General features: G+C 46.9%; 1 long non-coding RNA gene across 1 annotated transcript in view; it reads right to left on the bottom strand.

The window, feature by feature from the left end:
- Positions 1-3,679: 3,679 nt before the first annotated feature.
- LOC137521882 (uncharacterized) overlaps positions 3,680-16,993 on the bottom strand; it is a 29,033-nt gene continuing 15,719 nt past the window's right edge. Inside the window, exons 2-3 of the long non-coding RNA XR_011022232.1 lie at positions 6,450-6,550; positions 3,680-4,006 (exon numbers count right to left, since the gene is read on the bottom strand). This is a non-coding gene — a long non-coding RNA (uncharacterized lncRNA). The remainder of the gene's footprint in view (positions 4,007-6,449; positions 6,551-16,993) is intronic.

Raw genomic sequence — 16,993 nt, forward strand, 5'->3', positions numbered from 1 at the left:
CTGGGCTGCACGTGTATCTCTCTCACAGGAAAAGCCGTTCTAGGCTAACTGAAGACCAGGGCCCACAAATCCTGTCACAGCATCACATGACTTGAGTCCTTGGCCAATGGGAGCAGGAAGGGGCAGGAACAATTTGACATAAAGCAAATAGTCCAATCGTGTAGCAACTGCAGAATAGTTAGCATCTCACCAACCGTCCATCGCCCTACGAAACACATGGGCTTTTCAGAGCCTCTTCTGCGACAAATGTACTGGGAGTCCTTGAATAATGCAAACCAATAAGAGCTTTTGGTACTTGCGTATTGTACTGTCTAGCTAGCACATACATGTCAATTTCTGGCCCGTGGTTAAGGGCTCTGTCTTTGACATGTGAGACCAGGGTTTGAATCCTGGCTAGGGTCACTACCTATTCAGTAAGAGTCCTTAGGCAATATTTTCTAACAGTGCAGGGTGACCCCTTGAGCACTCCCTTAGTGGGTGTAGCTTTTAAAGGAGTTATATTGGTAAAAAACAAAACTTTTACTCACCTGGGGCTTTCTCCAGCCCCTTGCAGCCGACTGACCCACGCTGAACTTTCCGCCGCTGTCCCGGTCTCCTCGCATGATGCGTAGCCCGAGGTACTTGCTGCACCTGTGTGAAGCACGCTGTCAATCATGACCACTTCACGCAGGCGCAGTAAGGACGGCCTCTGCATTGTGCAAGGAGCCCAAGATGGCGGAGTGGTCTGCGTGGGACAGTCGGCTGCTAGAGGCTGGAGAACGCTCCAGGTGAGTAAAGCATTTTTTTTTATGTTTTGCCTGATGACTCCTATAAGTGCTTTGAGTCTAAAAGGAGAAAAGCGCTATACAAATGTTAGGATTATTATTGGCTATTCAGGATTTTCTCCTTGAAAACTGAATACTTATGCCCTGTGAACACTGAATATGTATGCCCCGTTGTGTATTAAATTGTTCACAGTGAATTTCTGTATTAACCTCCCTAGCATTCTGAACGAGCTGAGCTCGTCCAGTGACGCTGGAGGGCACCTCTCAGGCCCTGGTGGGCCGATTTGAATAATATTTTTTGAAACATGCAGCTAGCACTTTGCTAGCTGCGTGTTTCTCCAATCGAGTGGCAGGCAGCGCTAAGGGGTGGATCTGGACTCTTTATGCGGTCGATGATGTCATTCCGTTCGTCGCCATGGCGATGGGGAAGCCCTGAAGGAAATCCCGTTCAGAACGGGATTCCCTGATTGGCATGATCGGAAGGGTGGGCAGGAATTAGCAGGAAGTGGGGGGGGGGGGGGTGTATCATGTAGCAAGCGATAGGCTATCATGTAGCAAGCGATAGGTTTAAAAAAACCACACGCGGCCGTGTAGAATCAGGACGCCAGGGAGGTTAAACTAATTTTTCCAACGTGAAATTATATACTGTATTTTAATATACTATTTCTAATACACGTTGCATTCATATGAATGTTTCACTTCTTTCCACTAAGAGGCGCCACAGCACCTGTATTGAACAAGAATGCAGGCTGTGTATGAAAGCGAATCTTCAGCCTCAAATAAAAAAAATCCTCCAGTCTCCCTGAAATAGAGAGTTATATCTACCTGAGAAGTCTTGTCCTGCGAAGCCATCCCGAAGTCCCTGCATCACCTGACTTCTGGCGCCTGGCCCCGCCTCCCCTCTCCACAGGGAAAAATGCCAAGCTATTTAGTGCAGTAAAGGGGGAGGCGGGGCCAGGTACAGGAAGTCAGATGATGCAGGGTCTTCGAGATCGCTTTGCGGTACAAGACTTCTCAGGTCAATATAAAACTTTCTATTACAGGATTTTTGATTTGAGGCTGGAGATCTGTTTTACTGTAACTAAACCGGGAACAGAACAGTTGCTGTGTTGTGATCAATCAGCTGTTGAAGAAACATATACACTTTTCCAGGCTGTGTAACTGTCAAACTGTCTTCCTGTGTCCTGCTAGACGATATAATACTTAAAGGACCTCTGTCACAAAAATCTTAATTTAAAATATGTTAACACGAGTTAATACAAGTAAGTTTCTTCTGGAGATAGGCCTGGTGCACACCAGAGGAGTTTTTCTGAGCGTTTTGAGTTTTTAAATCTGCTGCTAATGTTATCCTATGTGTCTGTGCACACTGGAGCAATGAGGTTTTGTAAAAACCCCATAGCATTACATTGGGAAGAGCTTTTAGGTTTCAAAAGCTCTTCCCAATGTAATGCTATGGTTTTTTTTTTTACAAAACCTCATTGCTCCAGTGTGCACAGACACATAGGATAACATTAGCAGCAGATTTAAAAACTCCTCTAGTGTGCACCAGGCCTTAAAGAGAACCCGAGGTGGGTTCTAAGAATCCTGATAGCAGACAGAGGCTGGCTGTGCATATAATCACCAGCCTGTTCCTATATATCGTCCTTCCAGGACCCCCCTGCGCTCCGTTCTGCCCCCCATAAATCACAGCCGTGCTGTCGACATGCAGAATGTCACCAGCTGACTATTTACAATTGCCTATCAATTTCTGCCACTCCCCCGCTTCCTCCATAGCGCCGGTCCCCGCTCGCGTCCCTTCCCTCCCCGCAAAGTTGTGATCACTAGACGCTGATGCACCGCTTTACAGGCCCCGCCCCCCGAGACCCCTTGCGCAGCCTGGCCAATCACCGACAGGCCGCGCTATGGGGTGGATCGGGACTCCCTCCGATGCTATGACGTCTGACGTCATCCCAATCGTCGCCATGGCAAGCCAAACAGGAAAACAGTTCTGAACGGGATTTCCTGTTTGCTGATCGCCCGAGGCGATCGAAAGGGGTGGGGGGATGCCGCGGCACAGCGGCTTTCATGTAGCTAGCGCTAGGCTAGCTCCATGATTTAGAAGAAAAAAAAACTGCTGCGCTGCCACCCTGGTGATTTTAATAGAATGCCAGGGTGGTTAAAAAAAAGTCAGCCTCCATATAACTCTCACTTTGGGTGTGCTTAAAGAGGAACTCCAGTGAAAATGTATAAAGTGCTTCATTTTTACAATAATGATGTATAAATGATTTAATCAGTGTTTTCCCATTGTAAAATCTTTCCTCTCCCTGATCTACATTCTGACTTATCACATGGTGACATCTTTACTGCTGGCAGGTGATGTCACTGGAAGTAGCTGCTGTTTGGCAGTTGGAAACTGCTGTAAACAGTTATTTCCCACAATGCAACGAGGTTCACTGACAGGAAACTGCCAGGACCATGGTCCTCAGTTTCCTGTGAAAGGAGTTTCACCACAATATCAGCCATACAGACTCCCCTGATGATCTATTGGTGAAAAGAAAAAGATTTCTCATGGGAAAGGAGGTATCTGCTACTGATTGGGATGAAGTTCAATTCTTGGTTAGTTTCTCTTTAAAATAAACACAAGATGAGTGTGATAAGAGAGGCTGCCATGTTTATTTCCTTTTTAACAATACCAGTTACCTGGTAGGTCTCCTGATCCTGTGTCTATTACATTTACCCATGGACATTGAAAAAGCGTATGCAGATCAAGTACTCTGACTCTGTTTTACTGGATTAGTAATATGCTTGTTCCAGGGTTTTGTATGAAAGATCAACAGGAGTTCCCAGAAACTGGCATTGTTTACAAAGCAATAGATATGGCAGCCTCCACATCCCTCCCACCTCAGGTTCCCTTTAATAAAGGAGGTGATCCACAGATTTGTTGGAATACAAGGAAGTCTCAGGAAATCAGCCGCTTGCCATATTTATGATATGGACATTTCTCCATATTTATTAGGGATCATCAGTATTAAAGGATACCCGAAGTGACATGATGAGAGAGATGTGTGTACAGTGCCTATAGAGGACCAGTGACTTGGTCTGGAATGCGAAGTGTGGATGCTTCTGGAAAGGGCACCCAGATGCCACCTGCAGGACTGTCCTCTCTCCACACGGATCTTCTCTGGCATCTTCAGCAGACTCCGCTTCCGGATGGTCTTCACTGCAATGCGGTGGCCTGATCGGGAATCTGCTGCCAGCAGGACCTGGAGGAGGTGAAATCACAGGTTACCATCTTGTGCTCCAGCCGCCACCAAACTGGCATGATTTAAGATAATAGTGACATACGTGACACTTTCTGCATAGCTCACAACTGTCCCTCTTTTGGAGGGACAGTCCCTCTTTGGGAGCCCTGTCCCTCTGTCCCTTTTCCCTCCTCATTTGTCCCTCTTTCAGGACTTTGTCCCTCTTTCTATGTAAATATATATATTTCTCTACTAAAAAAATGTGTGTGTTTGACTCTAAACTTTATTCCCATCCTTTAAATTAATATATTAATAATTGTAAAATGTTAATTTGAAGGAAAATGAACCAGGGTAGGAAGGAGCAGTGTGGTTTGAATTATAAAACATATTTTTCTTATGAAATCTTTATGATATGCATGACTAGGGGTGTGATGGGGGCGTGATAAGGGGTGTGGCAGGGCGTGGCTTAAGTTTCCCTCATTCTCATCTCAAAAAGTTGGGAGGTATGCTTTCTGGGGTCACACAAGCATCTCCAAATATTCCCATCAGCCATATTATTTGTCATCACACCTCCCAACGTTTGATATAAGAAAGAGGGACACTTTTAAGACACACCCCTAGTCACTAAAACCAAAAAGAATTCAGAAGCAAAAGACAGTTTTATAATTCAGCCCACTCTAGTCCTCTCCATCCAGGGCCGGATTTACAGCTCAGGAGCCTATGGGCACAGAAGTTCTGGCGCCCAAAACTCCGCCCCTCAGCTCAGGCCACACACTTAAATGACACTTCCTTTTCTTAGGAAATAAATGATGATAATCTCAAGCCGCTCCGTTCACTTCATATCACTCCCGGTAATCTGGCCAGTCATGCGCTTCCACACATGCGCTGTAGTACTGCACAGGCACAGAATACTGCTGGCTTCGGGAGGACGGGGGAGGTGCACGGCCAGGCTGCGCATGCACAGAAGAGCGTGGCCAGCCAAACTACCAGGAGGCATATTAAGTGAACAGAGCAGACGGAAGGAAAGCGAGGGAACCCACACACCTTATGGGGCTGGAGGAAGCCCAGGTAAGTATAAATACACACAAATATCCAATCTCAGGTTCCTTTTAAGCGATTCGGCTTAGGAAAGGGACGTGGCACCTAGTGGAAATGAGCCCTAAAACACACACATACACACACGCTGTACACCCACATACATGCACACTATATACACACACACTGTACATATGTACACACTGTACGCCAGCACGGTGGCGTTGCAGTTAGCGCTCTCGCCTTGCAACGCTGGGTCCCCGGTTCAAATCCCAGCCAGGTTAACATCTCCAATGAGTTTTATGTTCTCCATGTGTCTGCATGGGTTTCCTCTGGGTACACCAGTTTCCTCCCACATCCCAAAAACATACAGATAATTTAATTGGCTTCACCCCAAATTGGCCCTAGACTATGATACATACACTACATACATAGACATACGACTGTGGTAGAATTAGATTGTGATCCCCTCTGAGGGACAAATAAGTGACAAGATATTATATATTAACTATCTAGATAATATTTCTTTTCTGCTTTCCTGGGTCAAGTCGCCTGGTTCCAGCACTGTCTTTGTGGCTGGGGTGAAGGGTTTTCCCCTTGCTTCTAACTTTAACCCCCCCCCCCCAAGCTAATCTTAAACCCTCCCCTTGGTTAACCATAACCCCCTACCAATACACTCCCAAAACATAGCCAAAATGCAAATTTTGGGGCGCTGCTATTGTCACCCATTGAAATAGCCGTATTTTACATTGCGGGTGGTCCCAAACCCAATGCCCAATATTGCCCAAATTTCCTCTCATTACTGATATTTCCTCCATGAGCCTACATTTGCTGCTAATCGCGGGTTTGGCAGCAGGCTAGGTGGCACTGGGCAGTTGCCCAGGTTGCACAACGGTAAGGCATCAGTGGAGTGCTGAGAGAGGTCTATGTAAGGTGTTTTCATAATTTATAAGACAGGAACTCTGTGTGACATTTCAGATGTGTGTATGTAAATAATATACTGTATACAGCACAGTCCCTAACATCTGGCACCGGTGGGGAACGCCTGATGTTGGATACATGTGCTTGCCGTTTTCTTGAGCAACCAGCTAAAATAGCACAAACCTCCCCCCAAATACTTACTGAGACTCCAGTGATGTCTAGCAGCCTTTCCGCGTCACCTAGCGGGCTGCTAGCGGCTTTCCGTCTTCCCCTGCACAAGTAAGCCGGCATGTCAGCTGACCTGGCCGGATCGGGTCACTTGACACGCCAACTTGCATGCCCGGAGGTCGGAAGCTGCTAGGAGCCCACTAGGTGATGCGCAAAGGCTGCTAGACATCGCTGGAAGCTTGATAAGCCTTTAGCCTCAAAACCTCAAAAAAGCAAAGCCCCCTGTTAACAGGGACATTGCTGTATAGTGTATACATGCTAATGAAGTGTTTCCACTTACTTTTCCATAAATCCCAGAGCCGAGCTTCCGCAGAAACTGGAGCCGCATCAGGTCGCTGGAGATGCGGTCTGGGATCCAGTGTGGCCGACATCCACTTGTTCCTATTGGGGTGAGAAGAGAATATCACAGTCAGTAAATGACAGAGATTATGGATGGAGGAAAGCTTTCTATAGACACAACATAAACCTTCTGCTGAGACAATCTGTAATCTGTATATGTAGATTGTACATCCTGCCCTCCCCTCTCCCCCAAAGCCGCTAAACCAGGGGTGTCAAACACAATCACATAGGGGGGCAATATCTAAAACATGGTCTGAGTTGTGGGCCACGTTGTTCATTAAAATTTAATGAGGGGGAGGGGGGAGTCTGAAGGGCAACCTAAAAATGTCAGGTGCAAAACCAGAATGTGGCCCCTTACAGCAAACCGGAAGCTATCATATTTTTAGGACAATAAGAATCACATTTTCTTCCCTAAACTTGGGGAAAAGTGGGTGCAGCTTATAGTCCGAAGATATGGTAAATAGATGCAGAGTGCGCAGGGAGGACTTATCCATCCAGTGCCGTGCTCCTCTTCCCCCTCTCTGGTGGTCTTCAGTGTAGTCAACAGGCTCCTTTTCTCCTCTTGCAGGTGCCTCAGCTTCGTCAAGTATTTCATGCTTCCTTTCGCTGCCACACTCCACTTCGCAGTGTCATTACTGTAACCACAGCGGCGCATGTAACCACTTTGCGACAGAAGATGGAAGCCCAGAAGCATGGAGGAGACGAAGGACCCAGTGGGCAGAGGAGACAGAGAAGCTGAACCGGGAACAGTGTCCTGCTGGCTGCAGAAGAGGTGCCTGTTGAAGACCACCAGAGAGGGGAAGTGGAGTGCGGCGGTGGCAGGAGGAAGCATGGAGGACCCGGAGAAGCTGAGGCGGCCACAGGAGGAGAAGAGGAGCCTGTTTACTGAACTGAAGACCACCAGAGAGGGGGAAGAGGAGCGCAGTGGCAGGATCAGGTGCAGTATGGAAGTGTCAGTGTAGTGAAGTGTAGTGTGGTATTAGTTCATTGTTTGTGTAGTGTTAGTGTAGTGTTGTGTTAGTGTAGTGTTGTGTAGTGTTAGTGTAGTCAGGGGCGTTTCTAGGGTCCTTGGAGATCAGTGGCACCTGTGGGCACCAGGCGGGGAGGTACATGCGGCGCGCGCATGAACTTAGCAGCGGTGTAAGCTACGGATAACGGGCCTGCCCATCGAAATATTGGACGGAGCCCCCTGTCCTTTATTTAGATCATTTACAATCAGTATAGGCATAGATCAAAGATGTATACGCACATACAATTTTGATTGGTCAATCACTGACCCCCAATTTTCCCACCCCCGTGCAGTAAGTGGGCCAACAGACAATGAATTTTATGAACAGAGCTAAAATTGGCTAATCAAAATTGTATGTGTGTACCAGGCTTTACAGCTAATACTGTACATACTGAAAGTAGCAGGGATCAGCATACAATACAGCTGGTTTACAATCAATAAAGGCACAGAGTAACACCTTACACTGTACACACTGGAGGTAAATCAGCACACAGTGCAGGCACTAGAGAACAGCATATACTGTACATACTGTAGGCAGCAGAATTCAGCACACTGCAGCTAGCGTGCCAAAAATATGACGATCACGTTGTGCGGCGTGATTATCGCGCCACACCAAAAAATTGGTGGGCCATGGACCAGAATATAGGTGTGGTAACGGGTGGAGACAAATTTACATGAACCTAGCAATGGTGGGACATCAGATTAGGACAGTGGTGGCGAACCTTTTGGAGGCTGAGTGCCCAAACTGCAACCCAAAAGTCACTTATCTATCGCAAAGTGGCAACAGCAATTTAAACTAAATACTGTACAAACGTTTTAACTCATACATGAACATTATGGAAAATCCAAGTTGAAAATAAACTGTGAAGATAAACAATTTCATCCATCCTACTCCTGAAAAATGTATTTAATTTTTTAGAACCTCCCAGTTTTATTTTCTGTTTTAAAACGCTAAAAAAGTAGGTTTAATGCTATTGTCTCATATGATAAGGATTCAGCTTTTCCCATAGTCTCGCAGTTAGCAATCATGTGACCCCCAACAAGACATATTCAGCAATCATGAGGCCCCCAACAAATCATGAGGCCCCCAACAAGACAAATTCAGCAATCATGAGGCCTCCAACAAATCATGAGGCCCCCAACAAGACAAATTCAGCAATCATGAGGCCCCCAACAACACAAATTCAGCAATCATGAGGCCCCCAACAAGACAAATTCAGCAATCATGAGGCCCCCAACAAGACAAATTCAGCAGTCATGAGGCACATAAATAGACAGCATTTCACATAAATAGGCAGAATGCCCCCTTAATATGGTAGCCCCCCAAGTTAGGTAGTGAGTGAAAGGGACCCCCAGGTTAGCTAGTGAGTGACAGGCGCCTCCAGTTAGGTAGTGAGTGACAGGGACCCCGATAGTGAGTGACAGGGAGCACCTTTAGGTAGTGAGTGAGTGACAGGGAGCCCCTTTAGGCAGTGAGTGAGTGACAGGGAGCCCCTTTAGGGAGTGAGTGAGTGACAGGGAGGCCCTTTAGGGAGTGAGTGAGTGCCAGAGAGCCCCTTTAGTGAGTGAGTGCGTGCCAGGGAGCCCCTTTAGGGAGTGAGTGAGTGACAGAGAGGCCCTTTAGGGAGTGAGTGCGTGCCAGGGAGCCCCTTTAGGGAGTGATTGAGTGACAGGGAGGCCCTTTAGGGAGTGAGTGAGTGACAGGGAGCCCCTTTAGGCAGTGAGTGAGTGACAAGGAGCCCCTTTAGGGAGTGAGTGCGTGCCAGGGAGCCCCTTTAGGGAGTGAGTGCGTGCCAGGGAGCCCCTTTAGGGAGTGAGTGCGTGCCAGGGAGCCCCTTTAGGGAGTGAGTGCGTGCCAGGGAGCCCCTTTAGGGAGTGAATGAGTGCCAGGGAGCCCCTTTAGGGAGTGAATGAGTGCCAGGGAGCCCCTTTAGGGAGTGAGTGCGTGCCAGGGAGCCCCTTTAGGGAGTGAGTGCGTGCCAGGGAGCCCCTTTAGGGAGTGAGTGAGTGCCAGGAAGCCCCTTTAGGGAGTGAGTGAGTGCCAGGGGAGCCCCTTTAGGGAGTGAGTGAGTGACAGGGAGCCCCTTTAGGGAGTGAGTGAGTGACAGGGAGCCCCTTTAGGCAGTGAGTGAGTGACAGGGAGCCCCTTTAGGGAGTGAGTGCGTGCCAGGGAGCCCCTTTAGGGAGTGAGTGCGTGCCAGGGAGCCCCTTTAGGGAGTGGGTGCGTGCCAGGGAGCCCCTTTAGGGAGTGAGTGAGTGCCAGGGAGCCCCTTTAGGGAGTGAGTGAGTGCCAGGGAGCCCCTTTAGGGAGTGAGTGAGTGACAGGGAGTGAGTGAGTGCCAGGGAGCCCCTTTAGGGAGTGAGTGAGTGCCAGGGGAGTCCCTTTAGGGAGTGAGTGAGTGACAGGGAGCCCCTTTAGGGAGTGAGTGCGTGCCAGGGAGCCCCTTTAGGGAGTGAGTGAGTGAGTGACAGGGAGGCCCCCCCTCTAGTCGCCGCCGCTCCCCCCCCACCTCTCAGCAGACCTCAGGATCAGCGGCGACCCGACCAGATGTACGAGCGGGCGCTGGACGCACCCGCTCGATATGCGGAAGTGATGTCACTTCCGCATATCAGTGCAGGCGCTGGGTCCTAGCGCCCGCACGATTGGTCGCCGGCTCGCCGCCTGATCCTGAGGTCTGAGACTGTCAGTGACGCGGCGGCTGGAGGGAGCCGCTGAGTCTTGACAGAGGGGGCGGCCGGGCGGAGATCCGTGGCACCCCAAGACAGATTGGGGGCACGTGCCCCCCTAAAACAGGGCTAGCGACGCCCCTGAGTGTAGTGTTGTGTTAGTGTAGTGTTTGGATACTGTATAGTGCAGTGTTGTGTAGCATGGCTGGTGGGCCAGCAGGGGTTAGTGTAGTGTTGTATGAAGTGTAGTGTAACTGGTGGGGCCAGGAGGGGTTAGTGTAGTGTAGCTGGGCAGAGTAGATTAGAGACAGATTAGGGGGAAGAGATCCATAAGATGCCCGTGCACTATAGACACACCAGGTATAGTATTTTTCCCCTGATTTCTGGCCTCTAAACCTAGGTGCATCTTATTGTCCGGAAGGTCTTATAATCCGAAAAATACGGTACATATGTATTGTTGGATACCCAGACCGGTGGATGGGGTTGGAGTGGAGGGGTGGGGTGGCAGCTCCAAACTGCTAACAACTGTCTCACTTTAAAAAAATGCTTGCTTGCAGCTATTGGCAGTATGGGTGAGAACAGCAAAGACAACATGCTTTTAAATGCGTATTGGGAATGTCTGCAAAAAGTAGACCTATGCAACAAATCAGAATGGGAGATGTGGAGGTTGCTTGTATATACAGATATAACTAAAAAAATGTAAGAATGGGCGCTGTCACTCACATGTATTGTCCCTTTTCCAGAAAGTTAGTAAAAAAAAAAAGATAAAAAATGGTGCACATGTGTACAAGGCAAACAATGGCATGCGGGTACATACATCTACCTGCCATATAAATGGCCTGCCATCTCCATGGAAATGTCAAAGAGCACCAATACAATCACACGTGTACAGAAAGGAGTCATTTCATCATCTCTTTTACTCTTTAAAATCATGCAGATTTGAAGCTCTTGAGGGCCACATAAAATGGTGTTGCGGTCCGAATTTGGGAGGTGGGAAAGCAACAGATATTTGACAAAATCCCTGACTGAGCATTCAGTCTGGCTTTGCTATAATGACTCAGCTATAATGATTCCTGAGCAAAGCCAGACTGAATGCTCAGTCAGGGATTTTATCAGGGCGGATAAGAAGCAGGCTGAGCAGTGAAGGATGAAACAGAGAGCAGGGTAGGTGTTTTCTCTAATGTTCCCACTGATATATATGGTAAAATACATGAGGGTGCTTCATCTCTGGTTCACTTTAAGGACCACCACAGTGACCAATTGTATAATTTAAAACAGATATTTATAAGTACCTTTCTTCCAGGATAAAATGCGCTATAAATTAATTTTCTTCTATGTCACTATTGCTTACAGTAGGCAGTACAAATCTGACAGGTTTTGGACTAATCCATCTCCTCATGGGAGATTCTCAGTATTTACTTTAGTCTTTAGATTAGCGCTCTATGGAAAAGAACCTAAATAAGGATGCCGGCCAGCCTCCCTACTCACTTGTACACTATTTTGTACTATTTTGGCAGTTGGACGGAGCGACTGGTGATCAGCAAGCGCTTTTAATAAAGCAAAAACAAAAACCCTGAGAATCTAGTCCAAAATCAGATTTTTACTGCCTAGTGTAAGTGACAGCAACACAGGAAAAAAGTATGTGATAGTGCATTAAACTCTGGGACAATTGCACATCTTATACTGTACATATACATACACATATACTGTATATGCACACATATACATGTACTCAGAGCCAGTACAAGGTCCTCCGGCACCCAAGGCTGAGACACCAAAGTGCGCCCCTCCATCCCTCCCACCCCAGCCGTCACACACTGATTGCTATAAGAGTAAGAGGTGCCCCAGAGCCCCCAACCCCCCCAACACCTTAATCTCTAGTTATCTGGCTTGCAGTCACTGCCATGTATCCCATTTTCTTATTTCTCTCTGCTTTAACCACTTAAAGAAATACTTAAGGGAAAAAAAATGACATTTACTCACCCGGGGCATCCCTCAGCCCCCTGAAGCTGGATGGTGCCCTCGCAGCCCCGTTCCGATCGTCCTGTCCCCGCCGGTGGCTACTTCCAGGTTCGGCGACAGCCGCCGACAGGCCGGGAACGCGGCTGATTTTCTGCGTTCCCACTCGCTATATGCTGCTATAGCGTAGCTATATGGTATGTATATAGAGTGGTGTATACTACTGCATTAGCTAGGCCTATTTTTAACATTAAGTCTCAAGCAACCAGAGAGCACATCAACCAACTCCCCATCCGTGCCAGATAATGTATCTGTACAGCACTATGGGATATGTTATACATGATATCTGTTCTAAGTGGGTGAAATCCAGGCACCTCTATATTGGGGAAATGTGGGCTAAATGATATAGGTATTTAATGAGCCTAATCTGGGTATATTCTAATGGGGAAAAAGTGAGCTGCATGATCTGGGTATGTAATGGGCATAATCTGGGTCCATCCTTTTTACTAGAAATTTGTAAAAGGCCATTGAAGAGTAAAGTAATACAGTCATCTTTTCTGTTAAATTGGCTGTATAGTGTATTAAGGGCTCTTCCTGTTCAGTAAGCCAGCACCTATTCAGTAAGGAAACCTTGGGCAAGACCCCCTAATGCTGCTACTGCCTACAGAGCGCAGCCCAGTGGATTTGAGTCTGCCAGGAGAAAAGCGCAATAGTTTTCTCTGTATGTCTGTATCTTTTCTGTTAAATGATCTCACCTTACTTATTAACCCCCTGGTGGTAAGCCCTAGCCCCCGGGAGCTCTATGCAGAGCAGTGCAAGCAGCGGACATTTTTACTCACCTCCTGGGGGATCCAGACGTCGGTAGCCGTTCTCCTTCCTGTCCTCCAAGGCTCTGAATCACTCTAGTGAGATTGCCGTCAGTGATCTCACTACATAGTTACAGCGCCACCTGGAGGACAGAGGGAAAATTGCAGCGCTGGAGCCCAGGGGTGAGTGAGACACACAGCAATTGATTTGCAACCAGTAGTGTGCCATCTTTATTTGTGTGGACGTTTCCAGGGCTGTGTGAGCAATCCGGCCTGAGACTTGGCACCAGCCTGTAGCCAGGTTTTGTATACCTGAGGAGCAGTTTTCCCTGCAGTACATTGTGTGGGTGAGTAAGTGCTGGGGCTGCTGCTGGCTTTCAGGCAGCATGATTTTTTTTCCTGATTTTAGAGTCTGAAGCAAGCTGAAAAGACCCTAAAATCTGGAAATAATCATACCACCAGGGAGGTTAACTCACAATTTATCTTTCCTTGAAGCAGGGGTCACACAGAGAGCAGGATCATCCACCAGGCAACCTAGGCAGGTGCTTGGGGCCTAGTCTGTGTCAAGGGGCCCACCTGCCACCCTCTCTGACCTCTCTCCACTTAAGCTTACCAAAAAGTCCACAAGGGGGTCCCAAATCTACTCTCTTGCCTAGGGCCCTATTACATCTTAATCCATCTCTGGTCACACTTGTCTATTCGTTTTTCTGCATGCGTTTTCTGCACACCAGGCATTTGAGCTAACGTGTCCACAGAAGCTAATGTGATTTATAGGAAAATGCATACCGTTCTGCACTGCTGTCAGTTCTGCTTGGGAAAAACGCATTCAAGTGTGAACTAGCCCACTGATTAACATTGAGGGCAGGAGCACACTAGGCAGAAACGCCAGCATTGCGTAAACCGCTAGCGTTAACTAACGCACATAATGTAAGTTAATTGCATTCTGCAATGTGCGTTTTTGAAAACGCTGAACTTGAATTTTTCCAAAACGCATCAAAAATGCACATAATGTTTGTCAATGGTGACGCAGAGGTATACCTTTTTATTGCGTTTTTTTATGCTTCTTTTTTTAAAAAAAAAACAAGTTTGATGATGTATTTCCGCTTCCTGTTGATTTCCTAGTGATGAGCGTAAAACGCAGACTTGTGATTCATATGTTCGAAACGCAAATGCATTAATTATGCAAGCAAAACGCATGTGTGGAAGCGCAAACGCACTCAAAACGCACATAAACCACACAAATGCATATGCAGCAAAATGCAACCTTTCACGCAAAGCCTAGTGTGTTCCCAGCCCGATTCTTAGTATATGTGTGCAAAAAACGCGCATAATAGCAGACAAGTGTGACCGCTGCCTTAATGACTTAACTCGTGATTTATTTCTCCTTATTATTGCTATTACTATTGTTATTGATTTACAAAGTGCCAACATATTGTGTGGCACTTTGCAAAGTAAGAAACAAACATCGTGTACATACAGTAATAATACAGACAATGGTGTACACCAGGGCTGCCCAATAGGTCGATCGCGATCTACCGGTAGATCGCGACCGCCTGATCGGTAGATCGCAGCCTCATGGCCGCGTCCTATTGAATTTTGTGGCCAGCAGCTGTAGGTCCGATCAGATGCTGCTGCTGGCCGCTGAGGGGGAGGAGAGAGGCCAGGGGCGACGCTGGAAGCAATACTTCTGCCTCCACTCACTCTGCCTGCCGGAGCTCTCCCTCAGTGAAGTGAAGACCAGGACGCCACCGCTGGAGCTGGAGGGAGGTAAGTTATAACATGTACCTGGGCTCCTACACCCAGCTACCTATACTGAGGCACATATACCCAGCTACCTATACTGATTTGTGGGAAGGGTAGGAGGCGCCTGGTAGAACGGAAAATAGTATATTCACTCTATATGGTAGATACAGCATTCAATAAAAAATGGTGTGATCCTACCTTCTAGGTGTCCCCTTTCGGGAAGTATACAAACGGGAGTTTATGCAGACAGTGAACAGAGGCACTATCATTGACCTGAGGAAGCGGCTCTGACCGTGAAATGCGTTGTCTTGTTCAAAATAAAACTCCCGTTTGTATACTTCCCGAAAGGGGACACCTAGAAGGTAGGATCACACCATTTTTTATTGAATGCTGTATCTACCATATAGAGTGAATATACTATTTTCCGTTCTACCAGGTGCCTCCTACCCTTCCCACAAACCCCTAACCCTACCCTAACCCCTTCTCTTAGGGGAAGATCTATAACGGAAAGCTTACAATAGATCTATTTTTTGGAGCAGCGACCAAGAACAAAGGCTGAGTGGGGACGGAATTTCCCCACAAGCGAAAACGAGTGGTTACCTCACCCAGCAACCTACTGTTGTGAGTATAAAATCTACTGTACTTACTAAATATCCCCGTACCAACTAACATATTGCACCAGATTGGGCTTGGATAAAGTGAGGGTGACAGAAGAAGTGCTGCCTCCTGCAGGGCAAAAGGGAAGGCACACAGCTGCACAATAAGTAAATGGAGCACTGCTGGATCTGCAGGCAGGGTACATTCAATGCTATGCCAATGTACATGGCCCCAGGAGCACCATCACTACATGAACCTTACAGGCTGAGCCATCACACCTTACTTTTACAGAACATCTCAAGGGGCACGGATCATCCAGATTCAAACTTTTTTACTTTAAAACCATCAATATGCAGTTCAGATATAAATCCTACTTGTGTCTGTGTGTTTCTCCTTCAGGCCTGGTGTGGTGGAGCCAACATTGTAGCATGCAAAAAAAATTCAGGTGCACAGAATGTGTCTATGTACATGGATCACAACATAAAGAGTATGAGCTGCCCAGCACTGTGAGAAAGAGTATAAAACATAATCAGGCTACAAAAGCTGAAAAAAACAGTTTCTGGTAATAAAATCCTGCGTTTCAAGCCCTACTCCATAGAGCCAAATTAATCCATGTCATGCACTGATGAGGATCAACCAATCCAAAACAGTCTGTATGCATATTGGATTATTATGGCTCTGTGCACCTTAACAAGCTGACACATCATTGCATTCCAGCGGATCTGTAGGTGTGCTTAGCTTCTAAGGGCAACAATGGTTAGTTTGCATATATTCAGCAGTGATGCACTGGGAGATATCTCGGATGCTCACTCCAACCTGAATTATCGCAAATTCATTCTGTTTTAAGAAAGCAAACTTTTGTTTTCCTTGGTAATAAAATGACACCTGGGGAAAACAGCTGCACATAGATAGACACAGAAGTATTGCAGCAGTTAGCAGTTCAGCCACTAGATGTCGCTGATGTAATCCTCATAGGAGAGATGGATGGGAAGGCACTGTACCTACAGACAAGAGTCCTGGCTTAGGAGTTGAGGCTGGCAGCCTGGGAAATAAGGTGCAAACTAGTGTAAAAAGATATTCTATGTAGTCCTATTTTATCTTCAACTGATCCATTATTAAAAACAAGTATTGCACTTGAATTCTTGGCCATATCAGAGTCACTTTTTCACATGTTAAACACCAAGTGGGTAGTGGGTGACACAAGCTGTTGCCGCCATCTCCTTGCAGAATTCTTCCAGTACTATGAGACCGAGGCAAAAAGTTTCATGGCCCAGCCTGAGGAAGAGGTACAGAGATAAATATTGTAGTGCTAAAATATCACTGAAGTACAGACAGCATCCAGAAATGAACAACCATTTGCTTTCATATGCCACAAGATATTCCTTCCGTGTAACTTAACTTGCTTCTATCAGGTTAATCTCCTTTCTCCCTGCAGAATGCTGGTAACTGCTTGTCCAACAGCATCAACATGAAACCCCTCCCAATTCCTCCAAATCATAGGTGAGGAGTGTGATGCTACTACAACTAAGGGATTGAAAAACCTTGTAAAATGTATGAAATTAGGGAGGTGATTATGTGGAGAAATAATCAGACGATACAGTGTCTATTATAAAATAAATGATAGGTTTACTTTATAGGATGGAAACAGCTGTCACTTTCCAGGTGACCCTCGTATTTTGCACTTCCAGCAATTCAAAATTTATT

The sequence above is a fragment of the Hyperolius riggenbachi genome, chromosome 6 (assembly GCF_040937935.1).
Source record: "Hyperolius riggenbachi isolate aHypRig1 chromosome 6, aHypRig1.pri, whole genome shotgun sequence".
Taxonomy (NCBI): Eukaryota; Metazoa; Chordata; class Amphibia; order Anura; family Hyperoliidae; genus Hyperolius; species Hyperolius riggenbachi.